This window comes from Canis aureus, chromosome 30, assembly GCF_053574225.1.
Source record: "Canis aureus isolate CA01 chromosome 30, VMU_Caureus_v.1.0, whole genome shotgun sequence".
In the NCBI taxonomy this organism is placed as follows: domain Eukaryota; kingdom Metazoa; phylum Chordata; class Mammalia; order Carnivora; family Canidae; genus Canis; species Canis aureus.
Window position 1 is genome coordinate 18574236 of NC_135640.1, and position 6970 is coordinate 18581205.

At 43.6% G+C, this 6970-nt stretch overlaps 1 long non-coding RNA gene across 1 annotated transcript in view; it reads right to left on the reverse strand.

The window, feature by feature from the left end:
* The window catches only part of LOC144301763 (uncharacterized), a 305839-nt gene extending 303757 nt beyond the window's left edge, over nucleotides 1-2082 (reverse strand). Inside the window, exons 1-2 of the long non-coding RNA XR_013368566.1 lie at nucleotides 1822-2082; nucleotides 622-785 (exon numbers count right to left, since the gene is read on the reverse strand). This is a non-coding gene — a long non-coding RNA (uncharacterized LOC144301763). The remainder of the gene's footprint in view (nucleotides 1-621; nucleotides 786-1821) is intronic.
* Nucleotides 2083-6970: the final 4888 nt, after the last annotated feature.

A 6970-nucleotide genomic window follows, 5' to 3' on the forward strand; every position in this document is an offset into this window, starting at 1 on the left:
GTAAGTCCCATAGTCAGAAGGCCTGAGAACCAGGAGCTCTAATGTCAGTGGGCAGCAGAAAGTAGAAATCTCAAGAAGAGAGAGAGATCACCTTTCTGTCTCTCTCTGCCCTCAACAGAATGGGTCCCCACTATTAGTTCATGAGTGCAGATCTTTACTCAATCTACTGATTCAAATGTTAATAATCTCTTCCAAACACCCTAGAGACATACCCAGAAATGTTTCACCAGGTATTTGGACATCCTTTAGCCAATCAGGCTGACACATAAAATTAACCATCACTGTGTGTAAACACACCCTGACTTCAGATTTGTTTCCCTAGTACAAAAAGACATTAATAAATAATTACTGAATAGTTCATCTGTGCTAGCTACCAAGACTGGTGCTGAAACAAAGAACTACAAAGGACAAGCTATAGTCCCCACACAGCTATATGATTCTGTGTAGAGGCCTCAGACTTTTCTTTCTTACAACATATAACTTACATGTAAAACAACTGTTCCATTGGTAACATTTCTTTGCAGTCAATGATTTCCATGAACATTCCCCTACTCCTCTCTCTCTCTCTCTCTCTCTCTCACACACACACACACACACACACACATAGAATTTTCTCTGTACCTCCAGGAAGGTGAGTTAGCTGGGTATATTCCACTTGCCCCTCTGGATCCATTCTCCACCTGCTCCATGGCCCAGAAGACTGGCTGGATTCTATCAAGGGATGGGCTGCATTAACAGGCTCCCCTCCTTGTGGCTTCTTACTGAATTCAGCCAATGAGGAGCACCTAGAAAAGATCAGAGGGAGAAAAGGGGGTCAGGATACTTACTATCTCCTTCCTTGTGGGGTTGCTGCAGGCTGTCTGCATCCACCAAGCATCCCTAACCATCCTGCAGTTTCTAGCCTGAGTCCTGCATTGTCCCCTGTGGTATCCTCACACCTTAGTAAAAAGTCCCTCTACCAAACTCTTCTGAAATCGTCCGATTTCCGTATGCCATCTCTGGATCTTCCAAGACCCTAACACACTGAGACTGAAGTGTCCCGGATCCAAGACCTCTAGGGAGAGCGGGCGTGATGGAAACATACTTGGATACACTGCAGGGGCAATGAAAGGATAGATCTAAAAATCTTGAATCTGATTCTTTCCTGGGCCTGGTCTGGGGAATCATCAGCCAAAGAAACTCAATAAAGAGAGTAGGGGTGGGGCAGCCCGGTGGCTCAGTGGTTTAGCACCAGCCCAGGGCGTGATCCTGGAGGCCCGGGATCGAGTCCCACATCGGGCTCCCTGCATGGAGCCTGCTTCTCCCTCTGCCTGTGTCTCTGCCTCTCTCTCTCTCTCTCTCTCATGAATAAATAAATAATCTTTTAAAAATAAGAAAGAAAGAAAGAAAGAAAGAAAGAAAGAAAGAAAGAAAGAAAGAAAGAAAGAAAGAAAAAGAAAGGAAGGAAGGAAGGAAGGAAGGAAGGAAGAAAGAAAGAAAGAAAGAAAGAAAGAAAGAAAGAAAGAAAGAAAGAAAGAAAGAAAGAAAGAAAGAAAGAAAGTAGAGCAATATGCAGCACGGTATGAATGTTGAAAAAAAAAATTAGTGGGGGAGATGCCTAAGCAGGAAAGCCTGAGGGTCGTCATACAAGGTGAGTTTGCCTCTGCATGACAGGTGCAGAAAGGGAGGGCCGAAGAGGCCTGGAATTTTGCCAGCCACACCTTTAGAGAGGCTGTGGTGGGGAAAGAAGTCATCAGAGCACACCTCAAAACCACCGCGGGACAATGCACACCTCAGCGGAGACCAGCGCAGGAGAGCTGATGCACAGGTGAGCCAGCCTACCTGCAAAAGACAGAGACGGGCCCCGAAGACCTGGAGAAGCGGGCTGCACAACAGCGAGAGCGAGTGGTCGGGGCCACAGAGAAGGACTGCGGTCCGGATGCCCCTCCCCACGGCCCCAAGGACACAAAAGCTTCCTTCTGCCCCCAGATGACCCCCTTGGGAAGGAGGAGAGGGAGAAGAGAAGCCTTAAAAGAGAAAATTTTGAGAGACTGAGAAATTACCAAAAAAAACAAACAAAAAAAAAAGACTGACACTAACAACAGACTGATAACGTTAAGTTTAAAAAGCATGAGAATAGACCAACCCCCCTCAAACCTGAGAACAGACGGAGCGACCCCTCCCTCTCGCAGGGATCAGGCGCGAGGCCCGCGGCCCCTGGAGAGTAGCTCCCAGAAGGCCGAGCGCCGCGGCGGGGGTCCCCGCGCAAGGCCAAGAGAGACGTCCCGAGGTAGTTCGTCCTCTCCGGGTAGCCGTAGGTGTCAGGTGACCTGGCCTGGCCAATCCGCTCGACTCTAGGGCAACCTGCAAGAGCCCTGCTGGCTCGTGGGCAGCTGCGGGCCTCCCCGGAGCTGCGGAAGGGGAAGTCGCCCGCCATGTTTGTGGGCAGGAGCTACGCGGACCGCACGGGGAGCCGCACAGAGCGGCTGAGAGCATGGCGGCTGCTCTTCCTGAAGCTGCCCACCGCCTGTGCCCCGAGCGCTTGGCCCGCCTCCTGTCCTCTCAGCCCCAGCCTGCACCTGGAGCTCGAGCTGGGCGTGGTGGTGGGCACGTGGCGGTGTGGCCGGCTGTGCCCTGGATGTGACCAGCCATGTGCGGGACGAGTGCAAGAAGGGGCTGCCCTGACTCGCCGCCAGCTTCGCAGCCTTCAGTCCCATCAGCACGTTTGTGCCCAAGGAGAAGATCCCCGAGCCTCACAGCCTGAAGCTCTGGTCAATGGCAAAGTCAGCCGGGAGGTGTGACATCCTCCATGATTCTTCCCATCCTCTGTATCATCGGCAGCGTTTCCAAGATCATGCAAGAAGGAGGCACTATCTGGACCCGGAGGCCAAAGGGAATAGGACCTATTTTAAAAAATAAAGAATAAAGCGTGAAATTCAGGCTGACATACACAAGGTTGTTAATATGAGATTTAAGGTGGAAAGGCCAAAATACTGAGTCCATACAAAGCACTCTTAACTTTTTAAATTTTAGAAGAAAAGGGAACAAGACAGAAGGAAACAAAGGTTCCTTAAGGTCACAGTCCTTTAATAAGAAACCAATTTTTAACAGTGATTTAACTAGATTGCTATGTCTCAACTCAAGGAATCCAAGGAAAATGTGATCTAGAGGACACTGGACTAGAAATGGAAAGGAGAAACATGAAACAGTATCTTCTAGGAAGCAATCAGAATAAAGTACTTGTGATGCTTCTGAAGAGGAGAATTTATCAAACCAGATGTTCAGAAAACTTTCTTTCCTGAAAGTGGACTGGATAAGACTTTTCCATGGATGATCATTCAGGGATTGGTAGTTCAAGACTTAAAATCTAAAGGAAGCAGAAAAGCATGTTTCATGTCAACATTTTCCAAATTTTCTTGATCATGATAATCACCTGAGGATATTTCTAAATACACAAATTTCCCAGTTACTGGCCCATACCAGGCTCTTTTAATTAGTGGGATTAATTCATCTCTAGCTCTCTAAATGATTCTTATGACAAAAATGTGATACATTACTCCACATAATCAATTAACCTAAAATTTACTTAATAAATGAACAATGAAAGAAGACTTATTTACTTAGGGCATGTACCATCGCCCATAGATTCATAGTTTGAGAGGGAATTTTGAAATTATTGTCATCCCAATAAATATGCTATCTTTTGGAGGAGGGGGAGGTACATGAGATATGATAGAACATAGAGCTACATTTCTGCTTCCCAACTTGTGACTGTTCAAACTGAACTTCACCATGTGCATAGTGATTCAATTTGGGGTAGAATATGAAAGGCCTATAGGATATATTTGTCTACAGAAAGATTTGGAAGTCATTGGTATATATGTCATGCTGGAATAATGGATGTAGATAAAGTAGCAACAGCAGAAGGTGGAGAATAACATAGAAGGAAAAGTCAGAAACATGGGTAACATCCATATTTAAAGGAAAGAGAGGGAGAAATTACTAGAAGAAACAAAGGAACAAACAGATTGGAAAGTAATCCTGAGACTAGGGTAACAGAAAAACTGAGAGGAGGAAATCATTCTAAAAAGAGAACAATTAACACTGGCAAATTCTTCGGGGAAAACAGATAGGATACAGACAGAAAAGAGGCCATTAGAGTATTTTCCCTAAAGGCAAAGGAAGGAAGGAAGGAAAAGGAAAGTGTCCTAAATCAACAAGTCTGTTGTTCTGTCAATTCCTTAACACCTTGCCTAATACTGGCTAAGGAGATAATTGTGTCTAAACATCCTAGGAACTTATTAAGAGTTTATATCTTCTATGTTACACATATTTGAATAGCATTAAATATATTTATTCAGCTATTTAAAAATGACAGCTATTAGTAAATTACATTAGTATTTTATGAGCATAAATATATCTGGGTTTTTTGTTTCGCTTTTTGAGAGAGAGAGAGAGAGAGAGAGACCATGCGAGCAGGGGGAGAGAGAGAATCCTAAGCAGGCTTCACACTCAGTACTCAGTGCAATTGAGTCCAATGCAAGGCTCAATCTCAGAATCCTAAGATCATGACTTGAGCGAAAATCAAGAGTCGGAATCTTAACCAACTGAGCCACTCAGGCGCCCCTCCATCAGGGTTTAAATGCATGGTTCTTCAGTGTTCATTTCTTCACTTTCATCAAAAAGTTACAAATAGGACTGTGCTCATTTCTGTTACAGTGGATTGTATACCAGTCCATGCTCTCTAATATCTATTTGCCCTCAATAAATGAGACAGCAAGAAAGGAGAGAAGAAACTTACGCGAGAAAAAAAAAAAAAAAACACTTTGGTACTGAGATTTTATGTCAATTACTTGTTTTTAATATTGAAATTTCTTACTGTCAGCAAACTTGTATCAAAAATTTCAGAATTTGGGGGATCCTGGGTGGCTCAGTGGTTTAGCGCCTGCCTTTGGCCCAGGGGCGTGATCCTGGAGTCCCGGGATTGAGTCCCAGGATAGAGTCCCACATCAGGCTCCCTGCATGGAGCCTGCTTCTCCTCTGCCTGTGTCTCTATTTCTCTTTCTCTCTGTATCTCTCATGAATAAATAAATAAATAAATAAATAAATAAATCAGAATTTCATGGTTTATATGGCTTCAAGCCCAAAAGAAATTATACTTCACTTATATAGATGATTAAAGTCTATGACAGATGACTACAGCTAAGAAGATCACAAAATGAAGTAGCAGTATTAATCATACAATAAATGGAATCATTTGGTCTCATTTATTTGACCTAGACCATGATCTAATTTTTCTTTGAACTTAAGGAGTTAATTGTTTGTGCAGAGAGATAGTGTGTTGGTAGGGATAGTCTAATGGGTATGCAGGGTATCTATTTCTGTAAATTTACTGTGTTTGATTAAGTCCTTTATGCACAACTGTTAGTAAATGGGATGCCTTGTCTATAAGACTTCTATTTTCTGGGTTTTGACCCCATTGTAAATTTTGCACATATGTTTGAATACTTAGCATGAACTATGCCAGCCTTCAAGTACTGTAATGGGAAGAAAGAGCCTCAGGTCATGACAGTGCGAATTTGCAGAAGAAACATAGCTTCCCCTGTGATTAGAAGACAATTTTAGTAATTGTTAGGGAATTTCACCCTTAACATCCAGGTTGAGGAAAGGGGTGCAAGATGCAAAGTTTAGATCTTAATTAAATGCAAAGTCCAGGTGTTCCCTTCAATAGGAGGTTCCTGCCCCTACCTTGAGAATAATGGCTGAGAGTGTTGTTCTGGGCACTCTAATGTTTTATGTAGAAGTGTTTTACATAGAAGCTTATCAGTCTATGCCTAGGATCTAATGGAGTAGATCTGGGGTGTGCCAACCACAAAGCAGCCTTCTGAGCCAAGGCACTCACACTCCAGCTTCCAGGAATATAGGCAACTAATAGCTCATAGCTAAAATCCTCTCCTGGAATCTGGGAACCACCTAATCCAAGATTTTTCCTCTCCCCAGGGGCAGTGCAGTCTACATTCAATGACTGGTTAACTGGGATGGGAGAAGGGAATAAAAGGACCAGTCTGCTCCATGCCTTAATTAGGGACAATTCTAAAGAGCCATATAAATTCCAGACCTTCTCTATTGCAATTACAAGACAGTGTCAATCTCTCCTGCCTGATTCTATTCCTTTCAATGCTTTCAAATCCACTTCAGCAGTATAGGATTTGAGAGCATTCACCAGTAAAATTACCATATGCAAATCTACATCTCAAAGTCGTTTCTAGGAATATTGACCTAAGGCAGAAGTCAGGAGTGGTCCTAGAAGGAGATTCTAAAATGGGACTTTGATGCTAAATCACCTGCTGATGGCTAGCAGTGAGGACTCCATCACTGGTGATACAGGTGGAGTGGTAACAACAGCTCCAGGCAAACTGTTGCAATGCAATTGTTAAGACTTTCACCTGGGGTGAACTGAATGGGAAGAGAAAACACTGGCTGCAGGCAACATTCAAGCATTTGAGAGATTTGGGGGAAGTAGTAATTATAGGGACTGTGGAAGGAATGGCTGTTGCTGAGGGCTATCACGTCACCTGAGAAAAACAATGAAAAACTAGAGATAATTAATCACCAATTTAAGGTAAAGTGTGAAAGCCAGAGGGATCCCTTGGCAGCACATAAAGAATCTCTGCTCTACTGTAGCTGAAAGGCAAAGAAAGCTAAGAGTTTTTTCCCCAGAACTGAATTATAAAGTTAGCAGAACTCCAGAGAAGGTTAAATTCTAAAATGGGTAAGCTGACAATGCCAAGATCAGGACCTGGATTAGTAAACCTGGAATGGGACTATCTAGGTCTTTGCCCTCAAAAATCTTGAATACTCAGATTCTCTTGACCCTTTGGGGTCCATCAGAAGTGATCCATTCCTCCTTGCTAAAAAGAAGCATTTTCCCCTCTTATTTGAAGACAATGCAGAGACTTCTGCCTTTCAAGACAATACACGTCCCTCTCAA